The following is a 15,221-nucleotide window of genomic DNA, read 5'->3' as shown; positions in this document are numbered from 1 at the left end:
TCGGGCTTGCCACGGCCAAAGCCCATCCTTCCACTCTCATTCTAGATATCTCAGTGACTTGAATGAGAGTGGATGGAGGAAGAGAACCCTCAGTCCTGTTGGGATTGGAGCCCTTTCTCCAGTTTATTCGTGTCTCCTCCTGAAGGTGTTTGAGATCAGCACCCCTCAGTCGCTCGAGGAGGACTTTCTCCAAGTATAGTCTTTTTTCTACTTCCGCGGTCATGAGATTTCCCTCGCGTCGGGTGCTCGTCTTATTGTAGGCATACTGTATGGCAGCAGTTGCAGAGCGTTTAAAAACAGCCCTTTGAGTTTTCCGCTCTTGAAGCTGTCGCTCTGCCCTTTTCCCACTCAATGGGGTTGCTAGTTCAGCCCCTTTTAGATTAAGTTGCAATTCCACACCCACTTCCAGAGAATGTCCCATCTTTTCAGCTTCATCAGCTAAGGATTCTTCTGGTTTTAATTCAGCACGTGTACCTTCTTTTGTTGCCTGCTGGGTGGCTGAAGGTTTTGCTAGTGCTTGTTTAGGTGGTTCAAATTTTGCAACCTTGTCTTTCAGATGAGCGGTATTCCCAGCTCTCACTGTACCCTTGTCTTCATGGGTTTTTGAGGCTGTGGGATACTGACGCTTAGTCAGGGTCAATACTTGTCCTTGTAGGACTGTAATCTCATCCGCGAGAGATCCCTGGTTTTTGAGTGCGTCTTGCAAGTCTCTTCTCAGGGAATTTATCTGCGCACTTTGCTTTCTCTGAGTCTGTATCAGTGTCTCCTTCATATTCTGGAGCTCTGTAATTTTTGTCGTCAAGGTTGCCGCTGCGTCTGTTTTCTCCTTGGTGTACTGACTCAAAGGAATGGAACAGTCTCTCTGTCTCTCCAGCTCTTGCTCCAGTTTCTGAGCCTTCTCACGCTCCCTCTCATACAGAGTCACATGGTATCGAAGCTCCGCCTCCAATGATGCTCTGGTGACATGCAGCGTGGCCTTTAGCTCCTCATACTGCTCTGTGGGGACGTACTGGGTATTCAGACGTTCCTGCAGCACTTGTACCTCTTTAGCAGCCTGCAGCTTTTCTTCCTGCAGCGTTTGCTGCTTCTCCTCAGCATACTGGAGGTGTGTACGCAGACCTTGCAGTTGGTTCTGCAGTCGGTGCTCTGCGTCCCTTGAAATGTCCAGCTCCTCAGTGAGACTGTGTAGTTCCTTTCTGGAAACTTCCAGGTCGGTGCGGCAGCTGTTGGTCTCATGATGTGAGGCATCCAGTGCTCTGCGGAGTGTCTGAACCTCTTTCTGAGATACGTCCACCTCTATCCGGACACTGTTGACCTCCTGTTGTGAGGTATTCAGCTCTATGCGAAGAGTGTGAACCTCTTGCTGGAAGACTGTCATCTGCTTCAGTGCCTCCTCATACTTCCGCTTTAGCGTAGCCACCATTTTATCAGATTGGCTCTGCTTTTCATTCATGACGGAAATAGTAGCATTTGCAGTATCTAGCTCAGTCTTGAGATCGTCCAATTCTGTCCTGGCTGCAGAGTACATTGCGAGCACATATTCCTGTAGCTTCACGTTATTTTTGTGTAGCTCTGTGTAACCATCTTCCTTTTGTTTCAATTGTTCACGGAGCATATCACAGTCATGCCTGGGATTTTTCAGGGCATCTTCAGGGTTGGTGAAGGGATCGTCACTCACTGGTTCCGGCTCCACTTCCCTGGGATGGTTGGTTGAGGGTTCCTCACTGTTGGCACCGGACAGACACTTCTTTGGGGTACACGACTTCTGCCTTGGGCCCTCTGGATATTCGGTTACCCGCGGGATAAATTCTCCATTTTCTCTAGGCTGCAGGGCAACTCGGTCCCCCTTTTCCTCCACAGGATCTGCGGACGTGTCTGTTCCTTCCACGGTAAGTGAAGAACCGCTTTTCTTTTTCCGCCTTTTTGATTTGGATGACACTGCCCCTTCAGGGATATTGGGGTCGCCATCTTCATTTGAAATTTTAGCAGCGTCACTGGATTCACCCGGCTTTTCTTGCAACTGTAATAACTGACGGAAATATTCGGTGATCCACTGCTCCCGCTCTGTCTCCTGCTGATCATATTCGTCTGTTACGCCGGTGCTGCCCGCAGACCAGACCCGTCCCTTATACTGAGGTGGGGACGTATAGGAACACACACCCGCAGCAGAAGTAGCGTGTCCGGAGAGTGGTGAATTAGGCGTTGCCAGGCCAGGTGGTGTTTGCTAGCAATACTTGCCGGTGCAGGTTAAAGAAGTTCCGTAGTTGTAGTCCAAGCCGGTTTCGAGGGGTATCAGAGTGAGCGTTGTCCAAGGAGTGCCGAGATCGAGAGCCAGAGGGGGTAGTCGTACAAGCCGTGTCAGAACCTGTGAAAACACTAAGAGAATCCTGAAGTACTTCCATGCAGAGACTATGTCGAGCAAAGACTGAGAGCAGAGAGGAGCTAGATAAAGCAGGAAGGTCCAATTAGGAACGGAGGCGGGACAGGAAGAGCTACAGGGAGACACTGCAGATTGGTGCAGGCATGACAGACCAGGTGAGACTTGTTGGTAACCTGAGTATGTCCGTGCAGCTTGCGGGGGCAGAGCCTGAGGTCCGGGGGACGGGAAGAAGAGTGTGCAGACTGAGCGCGCTCTGTAACGCGTGTACGCGTGTGGACCGAGCCAGTGGATGGTGCATGTGTGCGCGCGGGAGGGCGTGGGCGCGCCCGGCGCTGAGCAGAGGAATCGCCGAGGGAAGTGAGTACTCTGTGTGGGGAGCGCGGAGAACGCCGATTCCTGACAGTACCCCCCTCTTCAGGAACGGCCTCAGGACGGTCCATGAACGGTTTCTCTGGAAACTTTTTCCTGAAGGACTTAAGAAGGGCCGGGGCAAGAATGTCCTTTAAAAGGTACCCAGGATCTCTCTTCAGGACCAAAGCCCTTCCACTGCACCAAGAACTGGAGCTGGCCCCTGGATAGGCGAGAATGCAAAAGAGAGTGAACTTCGTATTCCTCGTTATTTTGGACAGTAATGGGGTCCGGTTTACGAGTCTGATCCGGAAAGAAGTGACTGGTGATGAATGGTTTTAAGAGGGACACATGAAAGACATTAGGAATCTTCATACTGTGTGGTAGTTGGAGCCGGAATGCCACAGGATTGATTTGTTCACTAATAGGGAAGGGGCCCAGGAACTTAGGTGCCAATTTTGGAGATGGTACCTTGAGGCGGATATTCTTAGAGGAGAGCCATACCAAATCCCCTGTCTTGTAACTGGGTGCCGAACGACGACGACGATCGGCCTGTAGTTTCGATCTGCGGGAGGAGTCGAGAAGGGTAGACTGAATCCTAGACCATGTGGTTTGGAGGGTAGTAATGCGTTCATCTACGGCTGGAACTCCAGAAGGGGTGTTGGAGATGGGTAGGCAGGGGGGGTGGAACCCATAATTTATAAAGAAGGGCGACTCCCGGGTGGCTTCATTTTTAGCAGAATTGACAGCGTACTCTGCCCAAGGAAGGAGTTGAGCCCAATCATCCTGGGAATCGGATATGAAACATCTCAGGTATTTCTCCAGGGATTGATTGATTCTCTCTGTTTGTCCATTGGACTGTGGATGATAGGCGGAAGAGAAAGAAGAAGAGATGCCCAATCTCTTGGTGAAAGTTCTCCAAAATTTGGATACAAATTGAGAACCTCTGTCAGAAACAATGGACGAAGGAATCCCATGAATCCGGAAAATCTGCTCCGTAAATATATCAGCAAGGGGCGGGGGATGAGGGTAATCCCTTAAGTGGAATAAAATGGGGCATCTTTGAGAACCTGTCCACGACCACCAAGATAGTGTTCATTCCTCTGGACCTGGGCAACTCCACAATGAAGTCCATCGAAATGTGGGACCAGGGGCGGTCGGGAACTGGAAGAGGTAACAGAAAACCCTGAGGCTTTTGATGGAGAGTCTTGCTTTGAGCGCACGTGGGACAGGCGCGGGTAAACTCCAGAATATCTTGAGACATCCTTGGCCACCAGAAATTCCGACGAATGAGATCAGTAGTCTTCTTAAAACCTGGATGACCTGCAGATTTAGAGGAGTGACCCCAAGACAGGACCTCTGGAACAAATTTGGAAGGTACGAAGAGTTTGTTGTCGGGAACGACCAAGTCCTTGGGAATGCGTCTCTGGGAGTGCAAAATCTTGTCAAGATTCTTGAAAGTAGACGTGGCGAGAATCTTCTCTTGTGGAAGGATGGTCTCCAAAGGTTCCTCTGGTCTCTCTTCAGAAGAATGTATTCGGGAGAGTGCGTCTGCCTTTACATTCTTAGTCCCGGGGATATAGGAAAGGTGAAAATCGAATCGAGAAAAAAAAGAGCCCAACGAGCCTGTCGTGGACCAAGTCGTCGAGCATTTTCTATGTAAAGAAGGTTCTTGTGGTCCGTGAGAATAGTAAACGGCTCTTTCGACCCCTCCAGCAGGTGTTTCTACTCTTGAAGAGCCATCTTTACGGCCAGAAGTTCCCTGTTACCCACGTCATAGTTCCTCTCGGCAGATGAGAATTTCTTGGAAAAATATGCACAGGGATGTAACTTATCTTGAGGCGTGGGTCTCTGAGAAAGAACGGCTCCAGCGCCGCAATCAGAAGCGTTGACCTCCAGGATGAAGGGAAGTTCAATGTTGGGATGACGGAGAATAGGTGCGGATATAAAAGCTTCCTTGAGTGTCTTGAAGGCGGAGATGGCCTGAAATGACCAAGCAGAAGGATCAGCTCCTTTTTTGGTGAGCGCAGTGAGAGGTGCCACGATAGTAGAAAAACTCCGTATAAACTTACGATAGTAATTAGCGAACCCTAAAAAATGTTGTATGGCCTTGAGAGAATTGGGTCTTGGCCATTCAGTGACTGCTTGAAGTTTACCGGAATCCATCATAAAACCTTCATCGGAAATTATGTACCCCAGGAACGGAGTAGATGTCTGATGAAAGGTGCACTTCTCCAGTTTGGCGTACAAATGGTGTTCACGGAGACGGGAAAGGACGTAGGAGGTATGGCGTATATGGTCCTGGAGATCTTTGGAAAAAATCAGGATATCATCCAAGTATACAATAACAAAAATATTGAGTACCTTACGAAAGACGTCGTTGATGAAATCCTGGAAGACAGCGGGAGCATTACATAAGCCGAAGGTCATTACAAGATACTCGTAGTGTCCGCTACGCGTGTTGAATGCCGTCTTCCATTCATCCCCCTTCCTGATGCGCACCAGGTTATAAGCACCACATAGATCCAACTTGGAAAAAATGTTGGCCCCCTGTAATTTATCGAACAGTTCGGTAATAAGGGGGAGGGGGTAACGATTTTTAACAGTTATGCGGTTCAAACCCCTGTAATCTATGCAAGGCCTCAAGGACCCGTCCTTTTTCTTGACGAAGAAAAACCCAGCCGTTGCTGGAGAATTGGAGTGACGAATGAAGCCTTTCTTGAGATTCTCCTGGATATATTCATCCATAGCATGAGATTCTGGTAACGACAAGGGGTAGGTCTTGGACTTGGGTAGGGAGTAACCTGGAACCAGATTGATCAGACAATCGTAAGTCCTGTGTGGCGGCAGAAGGTCTGACTTTACCTTATTGAAAACGTCCAGGAATTGGTGGTAAACAGAAGGTAGAATAACCTCAGGAACAGAGGTATTGGCCAGCAGTCGAGGCGGAAGTATGGCTGGTGGAGATGGCTCCTCTGACCTTGACCTCCAAGTAATAGGGTCTTGGGATGTCCAGTTGATTAGCGGGTTGTGCTTCTGCAACCAAGGTAAGCCGAGAGTGACTGGAGTTCCGGGAGCGTGGATTACATCAAAGGCCAAGGTCTCCTCGTGGTAGTGAGAGGAAAGGGTGATGGGTCAAGTCTCCAAGGCAATGTATGCTGGGGTGAGCGGACGGTTGTCGATCCCAACCAAGGCAACGGGAGACTTTTTCCTAACGAGTGGAATCTGGTTCTGTTTAGAGAAGGTTTGGTCCATGAAATTTCCTCCCGCGCCGGAGTCGATAAATGCCGCAGTGGAGGTGCGGAAGATAGGACCCGAGAGAGAAACGGGAATGGTCAATTTTTTGGGAAGTTCCTTCCTGGAAAGGGGACAAGGAGATTTAGCACCCAGGGAGTGCCCCTTCGTACTCACTGGGTTCGGTCGTTTCCCGGGCGTAGTGGACATTCACGGACCAGATGCTCGGAGGATCCGCAGTAATAACATAATACACCGGCTTGGCGAGCTTGCTGCATCGGTGTCCGGGAATGCTGGACTCCAAGTTGCATCGGATCAGGAGCCTCCAGAGCGGGTAGCGGGGAGATGGCAGGTCCTGGGGTTGGAGAGAATCTGGGAGAAGGAACACGGAAGGGCATAAATCGGGGAAGCTGGCGCTGGAGGCGGCGTACCTGAAGGCGCTGATCCACTCGATTGGCTTGGGAGATGAGTTCCTCTAGAAGCCCTGGCCTGGGTTGTGAGGCGAGCTCGTCCTTCACGGAATCCGTTAAGCCTCGCCAGAAGACTGAGACCGAAGCCTCCAATACTTGCCGGTACCGGTTAAAGAAGTTCCGTAGTCGTAGTCCAAGCCGGTTTCGAGGGGTATCAGAGTGAGGGTTGTCCAAGGAGTGCCGAGATCGAGAGCCAGAGGGGGTAGTCGTACAAGCCGTGTCAGAACCTGTGAAAACACTAAGAGAATCCTGAAGTACTTCCATGCAGAGACTATGTCGAGCAAAGACTGAGAGCAGAGACTTGTTGGTAACCTGAGTATGCCCGTGCGGCTTGCGGGGGCGGAGCCTGAGGTCCGGGGGACGGGAAGAAGAGTGTGCAGACTGAGCGTGCTCCGTAACACGTGTACGCGTGTGGACCGAGACAGTGGGTGGTGTAGGTGTGCGCGTGGGAGGGCGTAGGCGTTCCCGGCGCTGAGCAGAGGAATCACCGAGGGAAGTGAGTACTCTGTGTGGGAAGCGCGGAGAATGCCGATTCCTGACATCGTCAAAGGGAGCGGTCTTTTCTGTTCGTGCCGAGTTCAGGCACCCCCACCATTCTTGGGGTGTTTTGTGGGTGTGACTCGGTTCGGGTTCCCCGTAAGAGATGTCTTCCTCTTTATTGGACTGGAAGGGCCACTCTTCCGTGGGGTAGGGTTCATTACAGGAACGCTGCATCTTGTCCTCCATTTTTAGGCTATCAGGTGTAATTTTCTTCCTGACCTCAGGAGGCGCTATTGCAGCTGTTGCCACTGTATTGGCTAGAACCCCCAATTGTGGTAGTCCTACAGATGGGCATATTTTGCTTGTAGAGGTCGTAGCTCTCACAGGCATCTCTGTAGACTTTTCTTTCTTGGGTAATGTTTTTTTTTTTTTAATATCAGCAGTACTGTGCATGCATTTTCTCTTATCAGGTATACAACATGTGCAGTTGCTAGGTAAAAACGTCTTTGCTTTACACCATTTACTAGCTAGGTGTAATCTTTCATTAGGTATGCTGAATGTGTGGTTGCTAGGTAAAAAAAACTTCTGTTTGCTTTACACCATTTACTTGCTAGGTGCAATCCCCCCCGCTTCAGCAACAGAATTTGGTTTTCTGCCTGAGTTCAGTAATTTTCAGTCTCATCTTTGGGTATTATGGCATTCACACTTCACACTTTGGGTGTCTGTTTTTGCTCCCAAGATATATATAGGCAGACTTTTTTTATTTGCAGAAAAAAAAACCATTCTTTGCAGTGGACTATTTCTTTCATTCCCGGCAGGGTGACTCAACACTCGGCATTTGTTTGCTAAAAATTCCCCTGCTTCAGCACAGTCTTGTATCAATTTTCACACTTTTCTGCATATACGCCATTCACAGCTGGTAGCCCTATGTGGTGTGGCAACCTTTATTTGCAAAATCAGTACCACTCGTGGGTCACCATCTGTATTCACTGCTTCAGCGAAACTTTTGAAAACAACAAACACCTATCCCTTTTAAGGGCTGACTCACTTCTTGAACCCTGACTATGGCTGGAAGGCAAAACCCCTATTTCAATGACCATATTACACTTTGTGATAGGCAAATAAGGATTAGCTGTTTCAGCAGTCTCTCCTCTTGGGATTGGGGCAAAGAGTCCATCTGTGGTTTTGTAAGTTTCAGTGCAGTGTAAGTTTCAGTGGTGTATATCCCTTTAACTCTGATGTCTGCTGCATGAGGGTTTTTTTTTTTTTTTTTTAAAGTTGCTCAGACTGTTTGTAGGCAAAAAGCATAACAAAAAAAATTCACAGAAAAAATCTCCGGCCCTTTTTAACTTCAAAGACACCTCTTATCCCACTTTTGACACCATATGTAGACGGACGTTCACAGAGGTACACAATTGGAGGCTTTTATAAGGTGAAATTATAATAAGGCTTTATTGTGCCTTTTCCTTTTCATCATGAAATCATCCAAACACAGGGGGGGGGGGGAAACAAAGCTTCTATTCACTTGGGAGTATCTCTAGTGAAAATACCATGTAATTAATTCACAACTCCCTAAGTCAAGCATGTCTCACAGCCCCAAAACATATAGCATGAAATAAGCAGATATAAGCAGTCTCTTAATAATGAAAGTCTTATCTGTTAGCTGCTGTAGAGTAAGCTTCTCTGCTCTCCTGGAACCGCACCCGTGCGTGCACAGAAAATCAGCATCCAGGTTTAGAAGTCTTATTTGGTGTCTTGCAATCAGCTATGCTGGGCAGAGCTCAAGACCGGTCAGCTCCAGAGATCTGTGTTCTCTTGGCCAGTCTCTCCTGGGAGACTCAAGAACACTGCTCTGTCTCCAAAATTCAGCTCTCAGTCAGAGCTAAGGAGTCACTTCCTGTCTCAACAGACAGGCTTTTGTAAGCAACCAAATCAGGCAGGTGGTGTTTATTAATTGACTACCAGCAGTTAACCACTACACTGCTAGATTAAAGGCACATTACTTGAACAGGGATTACTCACCTGTTACAACCTGGGCATATGGGTGGACTCCAATTAAACATTTGGGTTGCACATTGACACCCTGTCATCCAAAACCTATGCCAAACTAGGTGTACTTTATAGGAACAAATCGTCCCTAAGTCTGCTGGTCAGAAAGCGTATCGCACAGCAGATGTTAATACCAATTATAGACTATGGGGACGTAGTATATGGTATAGCACCCTAAACTCACCTTAGCAAACTAGACACCCTCTACAATTCAATATGCCACTTTGTCATCAAATGTAACTACAACACATATCACTGCGAAATGCTCAAAGAACTAGATTGGCCTTCACTTGAGTCTAGGCGCCAAGCTAATCTCTACTGTCTTGTCTTCAAATACTTTCTGGGCAAGCTACCCCTGTATCTGAACAAGCTCCTCACCCCTACCACATACAGCACTTATCACCTTGAATCTGACTAAAGGACTTTTCATGGTCCCACTGTTCAACAAAGTATCTGGCCGCTCCGCCTTCTCTTTACGTGCACCCCACAACTGGAAAAATCTACCGGAGACTCTGAAAACCACCACCAGTCAAAGTTCTTTTAAAACTAAAGCTCTCACAATTTAATCTGGTCTGTAACTGTTACATACGCTTATAACTTATTTTATCTTTAACTGCAATGTCTTCATATTTAATGTATTACCCTGTTTACTTAACGTAATGCAATGTCTTTATATATAATTTATAACCCTATTCGCCTAATGTACCCATGTATTTGTAACCATGTATCTGTCATCATAACTCTGTGCCCAGTACATACTTGAAAACGAGAGGTGACTCTCAATGTATAACTTCCTGGTAAAACCTTTTATAAATAAATTAAATAAATACGCAGTGCTCAGTCTCTCAAACCATTGCAGGGTGCTGGATGAGTGCAGGCTAGGCGTGAATGTTTGAATAAAACAAGGATGGGTGCCAGGAACTTCTATAAACAAAAAGGTGCTTCATTGGACATCCATCAATAATGCTTCACAGGCACTGACATGTTTGATAAGAACAGAGCGAGGTCCAAGAGTTCTCAAAAGGCCCCTAATGCAGTGCACTCTCAAAAGCCCCCCACAAAATATGAGGCAATCTATTTTGGATTCAAGTAGATACTAGTTACTTGACAGACACTCGTGGCAAACAATAATATTCTGGACTTCATCCCCTGGTAGCTCTCACTCCTACGCTGGGGAGGTACTTAGACTTGTTACCCATAGTAAGGGATAAAGTGACAGTCTCTTGCATAGAGTCAGTAATGCCCCATATCGAATGGGCCTCTCAGGAATTTGGAGTCACTTTGGACGTTTCTAACTGAAAACAACAAACGGTGACAGGACACATCTTAATACACTTGGCTATACACACACAAACCTATTTTCAGGACTCACAGTGAGGACCCAAGCCTGAACTCTGAAGAACCTGCTTCTAGAACATAGGGTGGCGCTATATATACCCTCTATTCTCCCTATAGTGGCATGGGTCACAAGACATATAAGGGAGTGGCAATCCTTCTGTATAGTCATCCTACATTACATGATGGGGGAGAGGAGTTACCTGAGATAGCCTACACAGTTAACCCATTAAGGTCGTTAACCCCTTTACTGAAATAGTAGTACACAAAGAAAGGGCTACATATGAATTCACAGACCTTATTATTGTTACCCCAACATTAAGTTCATCGGTGATAAGACAGATCCACGTAGCAGTTTGTCTGACTTCGAGGAAAAGATGAGGGCCTTGATCATACTGTGTCGGTACAGAAATGCAAAAAGCTGCTATGATAATTGGACCTTTAGAATCACAGCTCTTATGATCAGGAGAGTAGCAGTACTCCAGCAACTATTGTCAAACCAACAGGCATTATCAAACATATAAAAAGGCAGTGCACTGAAGAGAAGAAAATTATTAACTCAAGAAGAGCAAAGCCAGTATGAACATGCAACCACCATGGAGAACTGCAAAGAAGGGTGCAGAGGTGGAAAAACACTACGGATGAAGAGAACAGTCTATTTTAAAGTAGAGATATGCTGGAGACTGTCACGGAAGACCAGACGACTTACACAGGTACCACAGCACAAGGCACAGTAAAGGGTTAAATGAATGGGTTTATTCTGGCAAAAGCCGACAAGGATCATCATAAGCGGTAAAAGTTAAAACACACACAAAAAACAGTGTAAAACAGCCAGATTTGGCACATACAGGATTAACAGCGGTCTCTTATCTCTCTGGGTGCTGGACGTGAAATATGCCCCCTTACCCAGGTCGCCACCCACAGATCTAGCCTTGTCCGTGGCTATAAAGTCCTCTGTTCCCTGCTGGCTCATATTTCCAGGCAGCCTCGGATCACTGAGACTACTCACAAGCAACATATGACTGCCTGGAACTATCGAGCAGTCTGGCATTTGTAGATTTCCCCCTTGCCGTTTGATTGCATGGAGAAATGGAGTTCAGCGAATGACAGGAGAGGTGGAGCGGCTACAGGTCTGGCCTACGGCAGCCATTTCCAGACAAGATGATCCGAGCTGGAATTCCATGAGGGTGAATTGAATGGTGCCGATTTGACAGTCAAGAAAATGTTTCAGCCTCCAGTCCATGTGCGAAATCAGCGGCGGTCCTTTGGTCACAACTTGCCCTGGACTCTGTCCATTCCTCCTGACCCACCAAAGTCAGCCTATATGTCCTTTCATAGTTGTCTCCCCACCCTCCCTCCGGTGTGTCTCCCCCCAGCCCAAGGAAATTAATTGTCCAGCAGGAGGGCATGATTCACAGGGAGAAAGGGGTCTTTGACCTGTCCTCCTAGGTTCAGCAAGGTGGTACTGCAGCCCCGCATGTGTAAAAGCACTACATACACAGACCACTGTTTTCAAATACAATAATAAAGTTTACATTTTACAGAATTTTGGGAAATACATTCTTAGGCAAACCCAGTGCTTTTCAATAACCTGTGAGTCATGGGCAGTGACCCTGAAGAAAGGGACCGCAGGACCAAGCTTAACCATTATTTTAAGCATCCTGCTGCCCTTTTCTTCACACCTCTCCCCTTTAAGAAGAGACCTCTGGGGTAGCAACCCCAATGGGTTGATCCCTTGGGTCGAGTCCAGACATAGGTTGGCAGGCTGAACTGTGGTCATCCGGGAGAGTCCATTGGCATTGCCATACTTGCTGCCCTTCTTGTGCTATATTGTAAAGTCATGGCATCCCTATTGCAGCGGCTACAGGAGGGAGCACACAGAGGAACGCCAGAGACATTCTGTCATCTGAACAAAGTGCAGAATAACCTCTTTCTCCTTGCTAATTACTGGACGTTCTGGACAGTTGCTATTGGCACATTTATTGCCACAGTTATTGCCCTTATAGACTTACAGGTGGTTACTGCGGCGGTGAAAATGTGAACCAGGTCAATAATAAAGGTATTATGTCCGGCTGGTTAACCCTAAACCTTGTTGGGACTGAAGGGGTTAATTGTGTGGCCACCAAAATGCCATGTTTTCCCCTACACTATCTTTATTGTCCCTGTTTTGCAGCCCAGAGGTTAGCTGCAGTATTATGAATGAATGGAGAATGTGTAAACTGTATTCGCGACACAAGGGGGAGCTTCTAGCACTGTGCCAAGCGCTAATTGCATAAGTGTGCCTGCGAGTAAGTGGCTGCATTGAAGATGGGTATCATTTCCTAGACCACAGACGTCGAAACCACAAAGTCAAGAGAATAAGTGGTCCGCGGTCTAGCTGAAGTACAAAGCCGATCAAAGCCAGCACGGATACATTGTATGCCGACTTGTAACCCAGAACGATTATAGGTCAAACCGCAACCCACATCACATAGCCCCTTCAATTAAGTGGATAACTTACGAATGGAAAGAGCTAGCACTCTAATTTTTGGAGTGCAGCTAGTTAAAAATGTACCATGAACATACATATATTGGTTTTATATTTGTTGCACATACAGAACCTACATATAAAAATAAACTGTATTCCAATGGTGCTTTAAATGTAAAGGCCGAAGCCCTGCAATGAATCCAATTAACATGCCCATATTTTATGGATGAATGAGTTGAGGGATTTTTCATCTCCATGCTTCAAAGGGCACACTGCTAAGTTGATGCCCCAGTGTCTAGAGAAGTCCAGAGTGTTACGATTGTGCTCACCACAAACCGGGACCGGACTGCGGGGCTGAGGTGGGGTTATATAATCACCGACCTTAGTCCGCGCAGACTGATCCGGAGTGCGCAGTTCGTAGTCGTACATAGCAGGGTCAGGATTGGAGAAGGCAGCATCGTCGTTATTCAAGCAGGAGTTCGGCAACAGGTAGACAGGAGTTCCCCGCTTCAGCTTAGGAGCGTGAGCGCGGGAGTGACCTCTGCGTGAGGAGTGGCCTCGGCCCATGATGCCGGTCTCAGCAGGAGGAGACAGCAGGCTGGCCGAAGTACACCGTGGAGCAGCGTCGGGGATAAACCAACGCTTCAGCACAGAAGTCCAAAGCAGGCCTCTGCGTGGAAGGTAGCAGCAGGCCACAGGAAACACAGGAACACAGGCCTCTGTGTGGTACTAGCAGCAGGCCTCAGGTAACACCGGAACACAGACCTCTGCGTGGCGAATAGCAGCAGGTCTCCGGATACTCAGGAACTAGAGATGAGAACTAGCGACGTTAGTAAACAAACGAAGACAAGCCAGAAGGCTTGTGGCAAAACACAGTAACATCCAGAGAAGGATAATGCTCGGCACTGACTCAGTGCCAAAGCCCAGCATATAAAGGGCGGAGATCCAATCACAGGGAGGAGGTGTGAGAGCATTCCTCCAATAACGAAGCACAGGGCTAAAGCTGCAATGAGAGGCAGCACGTGTGCCATTGATTGCCAGAGGAAGCCTTTATAACTTTAGAGGTCTACAAGGCTAGAATCAAAGCCAGGAGTGGATTCCTTACACAGAGTTGAAAAGCCTCAGAGACCCTGGTCAACTGGCTGTTGGAGCAGGATCCTGTGAGAATTACTCCCAGACAACAGGTTATTCCCTTGCAAATATCTAATTTTACAGGGCTTCACACACTGAGGACTGTTGCCTGCTTGTGCCTTAGAGACTCATTGGTAGTGACTGTTGCCATTACTTGCAAAGACTGTTTTTCATTAATAGTATTCTCATTTATGTGCTGTCTGCTCTCAGGCTTTAAGCCTACAAGGGATTGTCAGATATTTGGTGCACTAGCTAAGTACATATCAGATGACATTATTCATTGAATTTAATACTGCTTGGTAGTATACACATATATGTGATCTCTGTTTTCAGGCTCTTAGCCTACAAGGGGTTGTCAGGTGTCTAGTGCATCAATTTAAGGGCATCAGCTAAATATATATAATATACATGTATGTCAGATCACATAACTCATTGAATTTAAAACTGCTTGCATCCGCCTGGACACTTTTTTTTGCATTTGTTTTAACACTGGGAGGATTTTGCTATGAGGGAGTCGGGAAGTACCATAGTCCCACATTGTGGTGACTATAGGAATGGGCCTGTAGAGGGGGTAAGTGAACCCAAAACGTTGCCCCCTGCATCTCACCACACCCACTTCCTTCCCTGATGGGAATTTCTTTATCATATCCCTCCCTTTTTAGTGATGTCACATTTCCCCGTTCCCTCACCATCCCTCCCCCTCCTGTTCATTTTATTGCACACTGTCAATTCATGTTCTTCACTTTTGCTCATTAATACAAATCAACATTTCAAGTATCTTGATTCTTTTGTATTCATTCGGAGTGTTGGGAACACTTTTTGTGTTCTAAATGTCCTTAGGAGAGATTAGGGGTCTCTTCATTGTTCCCCAGCACCCACCACCTACTTATATCCCTTATATATTTAATACATTAGGTAGTGCAGCCTATACAACATACTTTCTGATCTTGGACCTGTACTGTAGTTCAATCTATTTGTTCAAGACTTGAATACTGGATTTCCCAGAAAATCCTGTTTTTAAACACTGACAACCCTATCACTATGGTATTTGGAACTACATTTCTAAAGCTGCCAATGACAGAGCTACAAATCAGAACCAACTCTATCACCATTCTAGCCCCTGCCAATAGTTTTAAATCTCTGGGCATATGGCTTGACTCCCATTTAACATTTGCGTTGCACATTGATACTTTGACATCCAAAACCTATGCCAAACTGGGTGTACTTTATAGGAACAAATCCTACCTTAGCCAGCTGGACAGAAAGCGCATCACACAACCCATGCTAATGCCAATTATAGACTATGGGAACATAGTATATGGCACGG

This window comes from Ascaphus truei, chromosome 4, assembly GCF_040206685.1.
Source record: "Ascaphus truei isolate aAscTru1 chromosome 4, aAscTru1.hap1, whole genome shotgun sequence".
In the NCBI taxonomy this organism is placed as follows: domain Eukaryota; kingdom Metazoa; phylum Chordata; class Amphibia; order Anura; family Ascaphidae; genus Ascaphus; species Ascaphus truei.
Note: the sequence above shows the minus strand (reverse complement) of the source record.